Source organism: Emys orbicularis, chromosome 13 (genome assembly GCF_028017835.1).
Source record: "Emys orbicularis isolate rEmyOrb1 chromosome 13, rEmyOrb1.hap1, whole genome shotgun sequence".
In the NCBI taxonomy this organism is placed as follows: domain Eukaryota; kingdom Metazoa; phylum Chordata; order Testudines; family Emydidae; genus Emys; species Emys orbicularis.
In genome coordinates, this window is record NC_088695.1 from 11,455,014 (window position 1) to 11,472,134 (window position 17,121).

The 17,121-nt window shown below is 50.9% G+C and overlaps 1 non-coding gene across 1 annotated transcript; it reads left to right on the plus strand.

Annotated features, from left to right (window-relative positions):
- Window positions 1–883: 883 nt before the first annotated feature.
- On the plus strand, window positions 884–955 carry TRNAD-GUC (transfer RNA aspartic acid (anticodon GUC)). The gene has a single exon. It is a non-coding gene; the product is annotated as a tRNA-Asp (tRNA).
- Window positions 956–17,121: the final 16,166 nt, after the last annotated feature.

Consider the following 17,121-nt stretch of genomic DNA (forward strand, 5'->3'; position numbering starts at 1 on the left):
TCTTTAAACACTCGAAGCAGGTGTGACAGTGAGATCTTTGTGGGGGGTCTGTAAATATTTCACTGGATCAAGTCTCCTTTAGCAGCTCAGTAACATCTTATACAGGGGGAGAGCGGCCCTGTCTGGGCTCTGTGATGCACTGGGCCTTTAAGGACAGGGCCCTGGGAAATAGGAGCTGAGATCCTGGGAAAGGGGGGAGGAAAAGCCCCAATGCCCTATTTTTGCAAACACTGCAGCTGGATCAACCCACCTGGGGGCAATTTTTATTCCCTCTGTCCCTCCCTATTCCTGGGTTTCCCCCTCCGGCCTGCCTGCCGGGCCTGTACCTCGGCTCCCCCGACCCTCACACACCGGGAGCTGGCGGCAGCTTTTCCGGGCCCAGGGCAGGGAATCGCAGCCAGCTCCGCTGGGAGCAGCCTGGGGCCAAACCTCCCCCTGCAGCCCGGGAGTGACGGGGGGGAAGCGGGTCTCTCTTACCTTCCCTCCGAGCGGGTCCCCCCTGGGGCAGGGGCCGGGCCGGAAGGGGCCTGGCCAGGCTGGGGTCTCTGCCCTGGGAGAGGCTCCTGGGGAGCAGCGGGAAGGGCCCTGCTGGAGATTCCCCTCTCCCGGCTGCAGCCAGGGCTCCGGGCTCCCAGCACCAGCCGCCGGGGCTCGGGGAGCTCGCCAGGAGCCAGAGTCACCGCAGCGGCTGCGAGTCACTTCCTGCTGCCGGGACTGACCCCAGCGATCGCTCCCCGCAGAGCCGCCTCCCAGCTGCTCCTGGGTCCTAGGGAGTAACCCATTGCGATTCAGCATCTCTGTGTCCGGCTCCTGTTTCACTCATAGGCTTTAAGGTCAGAAGGGCCCATCATGAGTATGTAACCCAGAGCACCCATCAACCACTTCCTCGTTAGTATAGTGGTGAGTATCCCCGCCTGTCACGCGGGAGACCGGGGTTCAATTCCCCGACGGGGAGTATGGAGTACAATCCATTTTTGACAGAACAAGGAGCAATGGTCTCAAGTTGCAGTGCGGGAGGTTTAGGTTGAATATTAGGAAACACTATTTCTAATGTAATGAATCAGTCCAGTTCCGAGTGCACACATGGCTACAACACTAAGACCAGCAGGGAGGCCAAGGAATGAATTGGCCGTGGAGACTCAATTCCTGTTTTGCTCCAGAGCCGGTCTCTCCAGGCCAGAGCTGAAGAATATTAATGGGATCTTCAGGGGGAAGGTTGTACGGCCACAGCCTGTGCTGCACCTGCTCTGAGGCTGGGAGAAGCCGAGGAATTCTAATTCCAGGCCCATTAGAGCAGCAACTTTCACTAACAACAAATGATGATGTGTCACTAAACGAAATACAAGAATGTGAATTTTTCTCTCCAGGTGTGAGAAGGGGAAGTTCCAGCAGCCAGTGGAGATGTCTTCGGAGCTGGAAAAGAGACTCAGAGAGTTGTCTCAGAATAATAGTGCTCTAACGGAGACTCAGAAGAAGTTCAAAGGTACCAAGATGGGATCGAGGAGCAGAAATTGGGATGAGTCCAGAGACTGTGGGAGAAGATTGGGCTGCATCAGTAGGATTGTTGCCAGCAGATCCAGGGAAGTGATTATTCCCTTCTATTCGGCACTGGCGAGGCCACATCTGGAGTATAGCATCCAGTTTTGGACCCCCAATACAGAAAGGATGTGGACAAATTGGAGACAGTCCAGCGGAGGGCAACAAAAATGATTAGGGAGCTGGGGCACATGACTTACGTGGAGAGGCTGAGGAAACTGAGCTTATTTAGTTGCAGAAGAGAAAAGTGAGGGGGGGATTTGATAGCAGCCTTCAACTACCTGACGGGGGGTTCCAAAGAGGATGGAGCTCGGCTGTTCTCAGTGGTGGCAGATGACAGAACAAGGAGAAATGGTCTCAAGTTTCAGTGCGGGAGATTTAGGTTGAATATTAGGAAACACTATTTCACTAGGAGGGTGGTGAAGCACTGGAATGGGTTACCTAGGGAGGTGGTAGAATCTTCTTTCTTAGAGGTTTTTAAGGTCAGGCTTGACAAAGCCCTGGCTGGGATGATTTAAGTTGGTGTTTGTCCTGCTTTGAGCAGGGGATTGGACTAGATGATCTCCTGAGCTCTCTTCCAACCCTAATCTTCTATGATTCTATGACCAAATTTTTGGTGACCTCAGAGTTAGGCCAGCAGCTCTCGCTGGTGGCCGCCCTGACACTTTTTCCTAAAATACTTAATTAACTCTAGGAAAAACCAATAAATATGCACAGAAGTAAGCGAGGGGAAGGGTCCCGCTATTGTGGGGAACTTTCCTGGCTTATACACCACCCCGGTGGATTTGAATAGCAGAAGGATCTGAGTCTTCGCTCCAACCCCCTTTACCCGGAGGCCTGCCTGACCTCGAGGACTCCCCTTCCAGTCTAGTCCCTGTAACTCCGACGTTGTTGGATCCAGGATTCCTGAGGGGACTTAACCCTCAATCTTGTTGCGATCACTGAGGATGGAGACTAGGGCGTCTCCACTCCGGAGTGCTCTCTTCGCTTTGGACGCTTCCCTGACCATTGCATAAGGTTCAGAACAAATACAATTTATTAAACAGCAAGTAATAAAAAAATTACGGAAAAAATGGGAAAGGTGAAAGGAAAACACGTCACCCCACTCTATGAGCAGGGCCAGATTAACCCTCCTGTGGGCCGGGGTTATTAGATTTTCTGGGGCCCTCTTGGCTGGGGGTGTCTCCCTGCACTGGGCCCTCTGCCCAGGGTCCCCCTCGCTCTCACCAGCTGCTCACTGTACCCAGCTCCAGACTGCTCCAGCCTCCCTCTGGCTCAGCACTGCTGCCATAGGCACCAACTTCCTCTCTGGCTGGTGGGTGCTCAACCTCCCTCTGCCCCCATCCATTCCCCCAAGCCCCCACCCTGCCTCTCCCATTTTCTGGCAGGCAGCTCCAGCTCACACAGAGGACGGACTCCTGACTCCCTCAGGGTATCTCTACACTACGAAATTAGGTCGATATTTTAGAAGTCAGTTTTTCGGAACAGATTGTATAAAGTCGAATGCGTGCGTCCCCACTAAGCACAGTAAATTGGCGGCCACAGTACCGTGGCAAGCATCAACTTTTGGAGCGGAGCACTGTGGGTAGCTATCCCACAGTTCCTGCAGTCTCTGCTGCCCATTGGAATTCTGGGTTGAGCTCCCAATGCCTGATGGGGCAAAAAATTTGTCACGGGTGGTTTTGTGTACATGTCGTCAGCCGCCCCTCCCTCCGTGAAAGCAATGCCAAAGAATCATTTTGTGCCCTTTTCCCTGGATTGCCCACGCAGATGCCATAGAACCACAAGCATGGAGCCCACTCAGATCACCACGGCAGTTATGAGCATTGTAAACACTTCGCACATTATCGTGCAGTATGTGCAGAACCAAAACCTGCAAAAGCAGGCGAGGAGGTGACGGCAGCGTGGTGACGAGAGTGATGAGGACATGGACACAAACTTCTCTCAAAGCACGGGCCCGGGCAATTGGACATGCTGGTGGCAATGGGGCTGGCTCATGCCATGGAACACCAATTCTGCGCCCAGGAAACAAGCACAGACTGGTGGGACTGCATAGTATTACAGGTCTGGAATGATTCCCAGTGGCTGCAAAACTTTCGCATGCGTAAGGGCACTTTCATAGAACTTTTGACTTGCTTTCCCCTGCCCTGAAGCGCAAGAATACCAAGATGAGAGCAGCCCTCACAGTTCAGAAGCGAGTGGCAATAGCCCTGTGGAAGATTGCAACGCCAGGCAGCTACCGGTCAGTCGGGAATCAATTTGGAGTGGGCAAATCTACTGTGGGGGCTGCTGTGATCCAAGTAGCCAATGCAATCACTGAGCTGCTGCTACCAAGGGTAGTGACTCTGGGAAATGTGCAGGTCGTAGTGGATGGCTTTGCTGCAATGGGATTCCCTGACTTTGGTGGGGTGATAGACGGAATGCATATCCCTATCTTGGGACCGGACCACCTTGGCAGCCAGTACATAAACCGCAAGGGTACTTTTCAATGCTGCTGCAAGCACTGGTGGATCACAAGGGACGTTTCACCGACATCAACGTGGGATGGCCGGGAAAGGTGCATGACGCTCGCATCTTCAGGAACTCTGGTCTGTTTGAACAGCTGCAGGAAGGGACTTACTTCCCAGACCAGAAAATAACTGTTGGGGATGTTGAAATGCCTACAGTTATCCTTGGGGACCCAGCCTACCCCTTAATGCCATGGCTCATGAAGCCATACACAGGCAGCCTGGACAGTAGTAAGGAGCAGTTCAACTATAGGCTGAGCAAGTGCAGAATGGTGGTAAAATGTGCATTTGGATGTTTAAAAGTGCGCTGGTGCAGTTTACTGACTTGGCTAGACCTCAACAAAACCAATATTCCCATTTTGATTGCTGCTTGCTGTGTGCTCCACAATCTCTGTGGGAGGAAGGGGGAGACGTTAATGGTGGGGTGGGAGGTTGAGGGAAATCGGCTGGCCACTGATTACGCACAGCCAGACACCAGGGTGTTTAGAAGAGCACAGCAGGACACGTGCTCAAGGCATCAGAGAAGCCTTGAAAAACAATTTAATGACTGGCCAAGCTACGGTGTGACAGTTCTGTTTGTTTCTTCATGATGAAAACCCACCCCCTTGGTTCACTTTACTTCCTTGTAAGCCAACCACCCCCCTCCCTTTGATCACCGTTTGCAGAGGCAATAAAGTCATTGTTGTTCAAAATTCATGCATTCTTTATTAATTCATCACACAAATAGGGGGATAACTGCCAAGGTAGCCCAGGAGGGGTGGGGGAGGAGGGAAGCATCAGGTGGGGTGGTGGATGAGGAAAGGAGGGAAGGACAAGGCCACACTGCACTTCAAAACTTATTGAATGCTAGCTTTCTGTTGCTTGGGCAGTCTTCTGGGGTGGAGTGTTTAGGTGCCCGGAGCCTCCCCCGCATTCTTGGGCGTCTGGGTGAGGAGGCTATGGAACTTGGAGAGGAGGGCGGGCGGTTATGCAGTGGCAGTCTGTGCTCCTGCTGCCTTTCCTGCAGCTCCACCAGACACCAGAGCATGTCACTTCGATCCCCCAGTAGGCGCAGCATTGCATCCTGCCTCCTCTCATCGCGCTGCCCCACCTCTCTTCTTGATCATCCCTCCTGTCCTCATGTTCATTTACCACCTTCCTGGACTCTAACCTTGTTTTAGCCTCCATCATTCTGCTGAGGTCTTTCAGTGCAGGAGGACTGCATGGGCTCAGAGAACATTTCATCGCACGTGCATTTTTTTCACCTTCTTATCTGCGCTAGCCTCTGGGATGGAGATGATACGGGGAGCGTTGAAGCATTTGCAGCTGTGGGAGGGAAAAAAGGGAGAATAGTATTTAAAAAGACACATCTTAGAGAACAATGGGTAGACTCTTTCATGGTGAACCAAACTATTCACATTACATAGCACATGTGCTTTCGGTACAAGGTCGCATTTTGCCTCTTATATTGAGTGCCTGCTGGTTTGGTGTGCGAGATCACACATGCAGGACCGGGCAACAGAATTCAGCTTGCAGGCAGCCATGATAATCCATAGTCTTTCGGCTTCTTCAACCTTCATAACATGTGGGAATGGTTTCAAACAGCAGCACCCTCCTTTCCCATACCAAGCAAAGCCCATTGAGTTAGCTATTTAGAAGGAGGTGCTGCGGTTTTGGGGTTAACGTGCAGCAGAAACCCAGCTAACCTCCCCCCATCCAATTCTCTGGGATGATCGCTTCACCCCTCCCCCCACTGTGTGGCTGGTATCAGGGAAGATCCCTGCTAGCCAAACGCGAACAGCTCAGCGTGAACGGCCCCCTCCCCCACTGTATGGCTATCTGAGGGGAGGATTTCTTTTCAGCCACAGGCAAACAGCCTACTAGGAACAGCCACCGCTGAATGTCCCCTTAATAAAATTCCCCTATTTCAATCAGGTGACCATGAATGATATCACTCTCCTGAGGATAACACAGAGAGATAAAGAACAGATGTTGCTTGAATGCCAGCAAAGACCGGGACTATATGCTGCCAGGCTTCGTTATTCAATGATACCAGACTACTTGCTACTGGCCTGGCGTGGTAAAATGTCCTACCATGGAGGACGGAATAAGGCTGCTCTCCCCAGAAACCTTCTGCAAAGGCTTTTGGAGTACCTCCAGGAGAGTTTTATGGTGATGTCCCTGGAGGATTTCCGCTCCATCCCCAGACACGTTAACAGACTTTTCCAGTAGCTGTAGTGGCCGTGAATGCATCCCAAGTCTTCAGGGCAAATTAATCATTAAACACTCTTGCTTTTGAACCATGTATTATATTTACAAAGGTACACTCACCAGAGGTGCCTTCTCTGGCTTCATGGTCCAGAAGCCCACCTTCGGAGGGTTGGGAGGGGATTGGGTCCAGGGTGATAAAAAGTTCCTGGCTGTCGGGGAGAATGGTCTCTCTGCTTGCCTGCTCTGCGCTATCCTCAACCTCGTCCTCCTCCTCCTCATCTTCCTTGTCCCCAAATCCTCATCCCTGTTGCGTGAGACTCCCCCGTTGCAGATGTCCACGGACAGGGGTGGGGTAGTGGTAGGGGCCCCCCCTAGAATTGCATGCAGCTCATCATAGAAGTGGCATGTCTGGGGCTCTGACCTGGAGTGTCCGTTTGCCTCTTTGGTTTTCTGGTATGCTTGCCTGAGTTCCTTAAATTTCACGTGACACTGCTGTGTGTCCCTGTTGTAGCCTCTGTCCATCATGCCTTTGGAGACTTTGGCATATGTATTGGCATTTCATGTTTTGGAATGGAGTTCTGCCAGCATGGATTCGTCTCCCCATACAGCGATCAGATCCAGTATCTCCCGTTCGATCCATGCTGGAGCGCTTTTGAGATTCTGGGACTCCATGGTCACCTGTGCTGATGAGCTCGCCACACTGGCCAAACAGGAACGAAATGGAAAAGTTCCTGGGACTTTTCCTGTGTACCTGGCTAGTGCATCTGAGTTGAAAGTGCTGTCCAGAGTGGTTACAATGGAGCATTCTGGGATAGCTCCCGGAGGCCAATTCTGTCAAATTGCATCCACACTACCCCAAATTCATCCCGGCGACATCGGGGAGGAGTACAGAAATCAATTTTAAGAGCCCTTTAAGTCAAAAAAAATGGCTTCATCGTGTGGACTGGTGCAGGGCTAAATTGACCTAATGCTACTAAATTTGACCTAAACTCGTAGTGTAGACCAAGGCTCATTGGCCTGCCTGTCAACAAGGCTGACCTAGAGCATTGGCCTTTGCCCATTGGCCCTGGGGACTAGTCTCAGGTTCTTCATTTCTCATTGGCCCTTCCCCCGGGCTGGTACTGGGAGAGGGCCAATCAACCCCCCTCACACACACACACTAAGTTTCAGTGAGGGGCCAACAGTCCCCTTACCCAGATACACATCAAAATCATTGTAATTTATTTATTGCTAGCCAGTAAGTTTGCTGCTGTGAAAAGTGATATTTGTATATTGGTTAATATTTTTCACAGCCTCTCAGCGAGCAACTTGGGGTGCCAACCAGGTAATATTTAAAACCAGACACTACAGCAGGAGTATCGGAACCTCCCCTGCCCCAACTCTTCCCCCCAAGGCCCCACACCTGCCCTGCCTCTTCCCCCAAGGTTCTCTCCACATCCATTCCTCTTCCCCCTCCCTTCCCAGGTCAGGAGGGACTTGCCTGTGGAGTCAGGGCTGGGAGCTGCAGGTAGCAGGCAGCCCCAGATGAGTAGGGTCTGGTGTGAGTGATGACCCAGTGCCTCCCCACCCACAGTAACTAGACTTCGGGTGTCCGGTCAATAGATCTGATCAGACACTGTCAGGTCCCCTTTTCGACTGGACTTTCTGGTCAAAAACTGGGCACCTGGCCACCCTAATAGCACCCAATGTGCAATAAGTGCTGGGAATGCATCAGGGACAACTTTGGTTTTCCAAAGGTGGGGGAAGTAAGCAGGGGGCAACCGGGTTAGACTCAGCTATGACCAGCAGGGACAAATTCATTGGTCTAGATGAAATTACTATAAGGTGGGTGCACAACTGGTTGAAAGACTATACTCAGAGACAGAGTAGTTATCAATGGTCTGGTGTCAAACTGGGAAGGGAATGGTGGGGGAGGGGAGAAGCCCCATGTGGCTTCCCTCGCTCTTTACAGGGAACAGGGAGCATAGGCGCCAACTTCCCCACTTTCCCCTGGGTGCTGCCCCATAGTTTGAGAATTGCTCACGTAGATAGTCACCATTAGGATTGGTAGCCAAGATGGTAACACCTGCTCCTTTCTGTGTCCGGGATCCCCAGAGAAAATGTCTGAGCAGGAGAGCGAAACAGATCCCATTAACATTAACCTTCCAAAACACATTTCGGTAATTTCAGCTATTAACATTCCCTCCATCCCTCAGCCCCTACCCCCGGCAAATTCACTGAGACTGATCTAGAATTAGGCAGGTGGCATGGGCGACAGGTATAATCTCTGAATGATTGATCTCTGAATTAACAGAATATAGGAACTGTCAAGGCTGTATCCCCACTTTGAACTTTAGGGTACAAATGTAGGGGCCTGCATGAAAACTTCTAAGCTTAACTACCAGCTTAGTTCTGGTCCGCTGCCACCATCTCAAGAATTCCCTCCCTGGGAAGCCTTGAGAAACCTTTCACCAATTCCCTGGTGAATACAGATCCAAACTCCTTGGATCTTAAACAAGGAGAAATTGACCCTTCCCCCCTCCTTCCTTTCACCAACTCCTGGTGAATACAGATCCAAACCCCCTTTGGATCTTAAAACAAGGAGAAATCAATCAGGTTCTTAAAAAGAAGGCTTTTAATTAAAGAAAAAGGTAAAAATCATCTCTGTAAAATCAGTATGGAAAATAACTTTACAGGGTAATCAAACTTAAAGAGCTCAGAGGACTCCCCTCTGTTTTAGGTTCAAAGTGTAGCAAACAAAGATAAACACTCTAGTAAAAGGTACATTTACAAGTTGAGAAAACAAAGTAAATCTAAGACGCCTTGCCTGGCTTTTACTTACAATTTTGAAATAAGAGAGACTTGTTTAGAAAGATGGGGAGAACCTGGATTGATGTCTGGTCCCTCTCAGTCCCAAGAGCGAACAACCCCTTAAAACAAAGAGCACACACAAAAGCCTTTCCCCCCCCCCCCCAAGATTTGAAAGTATCTTGTCCCCTTATTGGTCCTCTGGGTCAGGTGTCAGCCAGGTTACCCGAGCTTCTTAACCCTTTACAGGTAAAAGGATTTTGGAGTCTCTGACCAGGAGGGATTTTAGTACTGTACACAGGAGAGCTGTTACCCTTCCCTTTATAGTTATGACAGGAACCCTTTGGATAAATTGTAAACCTCTAACAAGATACAGCTAAACATAGACCACTACAGTTACCCCTCTTCTTCCAAGTCTTTAACAATACACGTTTACATTTCAAACTCTAGCTTAACTAAGGTGGACACACTTTTAAAATATCTCTCTAAAGGTTGAATCTGAGTCAATTACAAGCAAGCTGCTTAACCCTTTCTTGACATGTGTGACAGAAGTTTAGATCCCATGTTTAATGAGGTGTGATCTCTGTCTGAAACTTTTGCCACAAGTGCCCCAAGCACTTCTGGGGTCTTTCTCCTGTGTGGGTTCTCTGATGTGAAACAAGGGCTGTTTTCTGTCTGAATCTTTCCCACAGTCCAAGCACCTGTCGGGTCTCTCTCTGGTGTGGATTGCCTGATGTTTAAACAAGGTCTGACCTCTGTATGAAACTTTTCCCTCAGTCCAAGCACTTGCGGGGTCTCTCTCCTGTGTGGACTGCCTGATGTTTAACAAAGTGTGGGAGGGGAACTGTGTATGTGTAGGGAAGAAGCCCCAGGTGGCATTACCAGCAGGGAATGGGGAGGGGAGACACTCCAAGTGGCTTCCCCCGCTCTTTCCAGGGAATGGAGTGTAGAGCGGGGCAGCTCACCCAGAGCCTGTGGGGCAGCCAGGCTCCTGGGAGGGACCTGCCGCTGGCTTTAAGAGACCAGGCTCTCAGCTCCTCACATGGCCCCTCTTAGGTCGGTGGAAGTGCTCCTCATGAGGATGTACGCCACCGACCCAAGGAGAGTAGTGTGGACATTGTCGTTACTATGGTGGCTGTAAATCAAGCTAATATACGTCGATTTAGGTTTACCGCATAGACGTTCCGTCATAAGCAAAAGGATTTCTCTCACCCAAAAGCTTTCAGCAGCCTGAACTTACTGGAAAGCCCTCCAGCCAGGACCACTTCCCCCAAGTTCAATGATGCATTTTTAAGGTATCTTGAAATAGGGGTTGGGAGATGGCCAGAGGCCTTTTTTCCTTCTTCTCATACTCCGATCCTTTTTACTTGAAAAGTTTTTGCTGGAGTCAGGCAATTCCATGGCGTACGTGAGCTCCAAAGCATCCTACAGATGAATTGTAAATTTATTTGTTTACCCCCCCTTCTTCCTATTGATGGATGGTCAGATAATAGGTTTCTAACACCAATGGTCAATCCTTGGTCATCTCTGAGAAGTTACTCTGTGGGCGTTCCCCAGAACTACGACATATTTCAGTAAGAAATAGGGTTATCATATGTCTGGGTTTTCCCAGACAGAGCCTCTTTTTTGAGCCTGACGAGCGGGGTTTTCCCATTACAGCAAGTGTCCGGGCAGCTTCACATGAAACTGACAAGCCAAGTGTAGTCGCTTTGTGGCTGTGATGGATCGAGTTCACAGTTCACAGCCTCAGCCATTTGGCTCTCAGGAGCAAACCAAACAGTTTCCCAGCTCCGCTGTTCCTGCCTTCTTCCCCTCCCAGCAGTATCTCACATCACTGCAGGGATCAGAGAACTTTATTCTCCATTTCAGGGTATGTCTACACTACGAGGGTATTTCGATTTCACTTAAATCGAATATGTGGAATCGATATTGCTAAGTCGAACTTGTGTGTCCACACGAAGGACAGTAATTCGACTTTGTGAGTCCACACTAATGGGGAAAGTGTCGACATTGGAAGCGGTGCACTGTGGGCAGCTATCCCACAGTTCCCGCAGTCCCCGCAGCCCATTGGAATTCTGGGTCGAGCCGCCAATGCCTTCTGGGTAAAAAAAAAGGGTCGAGGGTGCTTTTGGGTAATTGTCGTCATCCGCCTGTCAATACCGCCCTCCCTCCCTCCCTGAAAGCGCCGGCGGGAAATCAGTTCGCTTGCTTTTCGGGTCAGTGACAGCGCGGACGCCACAGCACTGCGAGCATGGAGCCCGCTGCGACCATCGCTGCAGTTGTGGCACTTGTGAACGCCTCGCAGGTTATCATCCACCTTTCCCAGAGGCAGATGCAGATGAACCAGGCGAGGAGGCTACGGCACCGCGGTGAGGGCCTGAACTCTGAGAGGGGCACAGACCTCTCACAAAGCACGGGACCCAGCTCCGAGGACATCACGGTGACAATGGGTCATCTGGATGTTGTGGAACGGCGATTCTGGGCACGGGAAACAAGCACTGACTGGTGGGACCGCATAGTGCTGCAGGTCTGGGACGAATCCCAGTGGCTGCGAAACTTTCGCATGCGGAAGGGGACTTTCCTGGAACTTTGTGCGTTGCTGTCACCTGCCCTGAAGCGCAATGACACCCAGATGCGAGCAGCCCTGACTGTCCAGAAGCGAGTGGCCATAGCCCTCTGGAAGCTTGCAACGCCAGACAGTTACCGGTCTGTCGCGAACCAGTTTGGCGTGGGCAAATCTACCGTGGGGGTTGTTGTGATGCAAGTAGCCAAGGCAATCGTCAAGGTACTGCTCTCAAAGGTAGTGACCCTGGGAAACCTGGAGGTCATCATAGATGGCTTCGCCGCAATGGGATTCCCAAACTGCGGTGGGACTATAGATGGAACTCACATCCCTATTCTGGGACCGGACCACCAGGCCAGCCAGTACATTAACAGAAAGGGCTACTTTTCAATGGTGCTGCAAGCACTGGTGGACCATCGGGGACGTTTTACAAACATCAACGTCGGATGGCCGGGCAAGGTTCATGACGCTCGCGTGTTTAGGAACTCTGGTCTGTTTAGACAGCTGCAGGAAGGTATTTACTTCCTGGACCACAAAATAACTCTTGGGGATGTGGAGATGCCTACAGTCATCCTTGGGGACCCAGCCTACCCGCTAATGCCCTGGCTCATGAAGCCCTACACTGGCGCCCTGGACTCTGAAAAAGAACTCTTCAACTACCGGCTGAGCAAGTGCAGAATGGTGGTGGAGTGTGCTTTTGGACGTCTCAAGGGGAGATGGAGAAGCTTACTCACTCGCTGTGATCTCAGCGAAACCAATATCCCCATTGTTATAGCTGCTTGCTGTGTGCTCCACAATCTGTGTGAGAGCAAGGGGGAGACCTTTATGGCGGGGTGGGAGGTTGAGGCAAATAGCCTGGCATCTGATTACGCCCAGCCAGACAGCCGGGCGATTAGAAGAGCACAGCGGGACGCGCTGTGCATCCGGGAGGCTTTGAAAGCCAGGTTCCACACTGAGCAGGGTGACCAGTGACTTTAAAGTTTCTGTTCAGAGAAGCTGAACCTGCCCCCGTTTCTTTACCCAGTTAAGGATGACTATCCTCTCCAGTTACAGACCCCCACCACCCCCTTCCAAAAAAATAAATTTAGTTTTATTTTGTTAATGAACACCGTTGTCTTTATTACTGTTTTCGCGGGAATGTTTTAAACCTGGGACGCAGACTGTGGTGGGGAGCGGGTGTAGTGTACTGATGCAAATGATCCTTCTAAACTCCAGGAATGACAGGAATCGCAGTGGCGGATTGGTTGTTTCCACGGAGCCTGCCAGCCCTCCTGAGCGGGACTGCGTGTATGTGGGGGCTGTGTGACTTTATGGCAGGGGGAGGAGGGTTACAGATCCCCTGCTGCGTGGCTCTGTGATCCAGGACAAGGACCGCTGCATAACATCTGTAACTGCCCTCCCCTGCCACAAAGTCACAGAGCAACACCCCCCCCCCACTCCACGCACAGAACATGAAAACCACCTCCCAGACTGACCAGGGTAACTAGTCAGTGCACTGTGTATGTGCCCTACTGCTGGACCTGCCCCCGCCTCTGTAGCCTGCTAAAGGTGAATGTCCTGTCCAATTACCAAGCCCCTTCCCCCCCTGCAGACAGACTCTCCCTCAAAACAGCATGACTGAAACAGAAATGAACAAAAACGTATTTTTTATTAACAACCACACATGAAACTGGGGGGTGAAACTTGGACGGGGGCTTGCTTGAGGCGGCCAGGAAAGGACTTTTCAAATTTTGGGGAATGACAGCCTTCTGGTGCTTGAGCAGTCTGCAGGGGTGGAGTGAGAGTTTTCACGGAGTCTCCCGCCCCTCCTTCTTTGGACTTTGGGCGAGGGGGGTATGGGACTTGGTGGCGGGGGAGTGCGGCTCCTGATAGACTGCAGCGGGGCTCTGTCCTCCTGCCTCCGTTCCTGCAGAACATCAACAAGGCGCCGGAGCGTGTCCGTTTGCTCCCTCAGAAGTCCAAGCAGCGTTTGAGTCGCCTGCTGGTCTTCCTGCCGCCACCTCTCCTCACGGTCCATGTGTATCCGGTGCATTTGGGACAAATTCTCCCTCCACTGGTTATGCTGTGCTGCCTGGGCTCGGGAGCAGCCCATAAGTTCAGAGAACATGTCCTCTCGCGTCTTCTTCTTCCTCCGCCTAATGTGCGCTAGCCTCTGGGAGTGTGATTCCAGGCTGGCTTGGGAGACAGTTGCAGATGTGGCTGTGGGAATGAGGAAAAGGCAGTGAATTCCTCCGAAAGATAAATGTAGTTGTGAATCAAGAACCTTGATTCACAAGAACATAGTCTTTCTCCGTGAACAAGACCATGAACCACACCTATCACATGCGCACTGAGGACAAGGTCGAATTTTCGAACCTCGCCTTCAGTGCCTGGGCTTTTGCACTGCCGATCTGGGAACCGGGGCAGGACACGGTACTCTCTGTAGCTGGCAAAGATGGTAAGCCGTAGACTTGTTGCAGATTAAAACTTTAGGAGTACCACTGGCCACCTTTCACATTGAAAGCAATGCCAGTCTGTGCTGCCATCAGTCGGCCAAGCAAGAACTGTGGCCCTGTCCCACCCCCTCGCGGATGTGCCAGGGAAAGATCCCTGGATGCTGACCCTCTCCTGCCCCCACCGCGTGGCTGTAAACCAGAGGTCACAGTTCTGTAAAGGAACTTGTTGCAAGCAGTCCCAATACTAACAGTCCCCTACCTAATTCAAAGCAGGTTGTCATGACCGACATCACCCTCATGAGGATCCCTGACAACGAGATCCGGAGGATGCTTCGAGAAAGCATGCAGAGACCGGGGCCCTATGCCGCCATGATCTGCAAGGCGCTGATTCCTGAGTACCTGCTTGTCTTCTGGCGCGGGAACGTCTCTTACTTTGGAGGACCAAGTAAAGCCGCTCTCCCAAGGAACCTGATGAACAGGCTATCCCTTTACCTCCAGGAGAGCTTTGTTGAAATGTCTGTGGAGGACTACTGCTCTATCCCCGGACATATAGACCGGCTTTTCATCTAGCTGCAGTAGCAGCGACAAAAGAGTGGAGCAGCCTGGGCAGCACAATCATGCAGCACCGGACACTGTTTGATTTTTTTACAAATACTTGTGACTGATTATTTAAGCGCCCAGGGGGAAGAAATCATGAATCAAAGATTGTTATTAGTATTAATATTCTAGTTTTGTACAAAATAAAGGTTTATATGTTTAAAGCACTTACCGCTTGATCCTTCCCCTGAATCTGTGTCCGGGTTACATGCTGGGGAGGGTTGGTAGGGGATCTCTGTAAGGGTGATGAAGAGCTCCTGGCTGTCGGGGAAATCAGCTTGGTAAGCGCTGCCGACTGCCTCGTCCTCCTCATCTCCTTCCTCATCTTCCCCGTCCGCTAACATGTCCGAGGAACCGGCCCTGGACAATATCCCATCCTCAGAGTCCACGGTCAGTGGTGGGGTAGTGGTGGCGGCCGCACCTAGGATGGAATGCAGTGCCTCGTAGAAACGGGATGTGTGGGGCTGGGATCCGGAGCGTCCGTTTGCCTGTTTGGTCTTCTGATAGCCTTGTCTCCGCTCCTTGATTTTCACGCGGCACTGCGTTGCATCCCGGCTGTATCCTCTCTCTGCCATGGCTTTAGAGATCTTCTCATAGATCTTTGTGTTCCGTCTTTTGGAGCGCAGCTCAGAAAGCACGGACTCATCGCCCCACACAGCGATGAGATCCAAGACTTCCCGATCAGTCCATGCTGGGGCCCTCTTTCTATTTTGGGATTGCACGGCCATCTCTGCTGGAGAGCTCTGCATCGTTGCCAGTGCTGCTGAGCTCGCCACGCTGTCCAAACAGGAAATGAGATTCCAACTGCCCAGACAGGAAAAGGAATTCAAATTTTCCCGGGCCTTTTCCTGTGTGGCTGGTCAGAGCATCCGAGCTCGGACTGCTGTCCAGAGCATCAACAGAGTGGTGCACTGTGGGATAGCTCCCGGAGCTATTACCGTCAATTTCCATCCACACCAAGCCTAATTCGATATGGCCATGTCAAATTTAGCGCTACTCCCCTCGTTGGGGGGGAGTACAGAAGTCGAATTTAAGAGCCCTCTATGTCGAACTAAATAGCCTCGTGGTGTGGACGGGTGCAGGGTTAATTCGATTTAATGGTGCTAAATTTGACATAAACGCCTAGTGTAGACCAGGCCTCAGTCTCTGCCTCTTCCACTCTGAATCTAGCTCACACCATCCGTGTTTGTGCTAAGAGATACTGACACTGTCATTGTTCAAACCACACAAAAATATCTCAAGACAAAGTGTTAGTTAAAAATTAAAATAAAATCTAAAAAAGGACGATTCCAACAAACGATCATGTGTTTCCTGAAGTCCTCTATAAATCTGAGCTATATCCTGTCAAACTAAACTAATATCAAAGTACGTGACCTAATGGCCTTCACGGAGAGAGAAAAACCCACAGTCCAGGGTGGGCTATAAAACACTTTCACATTCATAGAGTGAAATCTCAAAGAATCCTTTAAGACTCAAAACAGGAAAATAAGCGTACCCATTTTCTTCTGAAGTGGCTAAACCAGCTTCACTTCTAGCTTCATTATTCGGTTGTATTAGTTGCATCATTATAATAAAAGAAAGAGAAAGAAAGAAAAATCTTCCCATCTATAAATGATCTGGACTAAGCCTAGAAAAGCTGGGAAGCAATTTTACCAATGGATGGAAGCAAGCCTATAAGATCGGAAAGGTAAAACTGCTTTGAGGTTTTTTTTGGATTTCCTTGCCCACTCCCAGGTCTGGGGCACTTTCTTCCCAAGCCCTCAGGGGTCTGACTTATGATCATAGACATCAAAATTGTGATTCCTAAGCATGGAGAGCCAGGGACATGGTGGTAAGTGACATTGGGACGCGGAGGGGTAGAATTGGGTCAGGATAAAACTCTGCATTGCTGAGACAGAGGCTGCTGTGTGGAGAGTGGAGCGTGATGGTGATGGGGGAAGGAGGGAATCCCTCGGACTCACCTCATCGCCCTGAAATACCACAGAAGGTAAAACACCACATTTTACTGTCCCTGCTGCACATTCTTTTAGCATCTAGTTAATTCTGCTCCATAAGGGAGAAAATGAACAAAAACTAAATGCTTTTCAGCATGGCCTGGAGTAATGTGAGACTATTTGGGAATGAGACAATCTGGCCCCAAACGGGAAACTCAGGGACTAATGATCACTCTGCTAATGGGAGAGAGTTAGAACACATTAGTAAGGCTACGATTTTGTTACAGAGGTCACGGAAGACACTGAATCTGTGACTTCCAGAGACCTACTCAGTGACTTCAGCCCATGGCAGCTCAGAGCTGCAGGATCCCCCTGCTGCCTGTGACAACCAAGAGCTGTTCAGTGGAGCTTTGACCTGCTGCAGGCCGTCTGGGTACCCCGCAGCTCCAGATGCTGTGGGTGGTGCCCAGAGATCTGAGTAGTCACGGGTGGAAGGGGGCTCCTGGAGCTCCAAATCCTAGCCAGCATGGGCCCCCTGCAGCTGTCCAGCAGTCAAGGGACACCAGACCCAA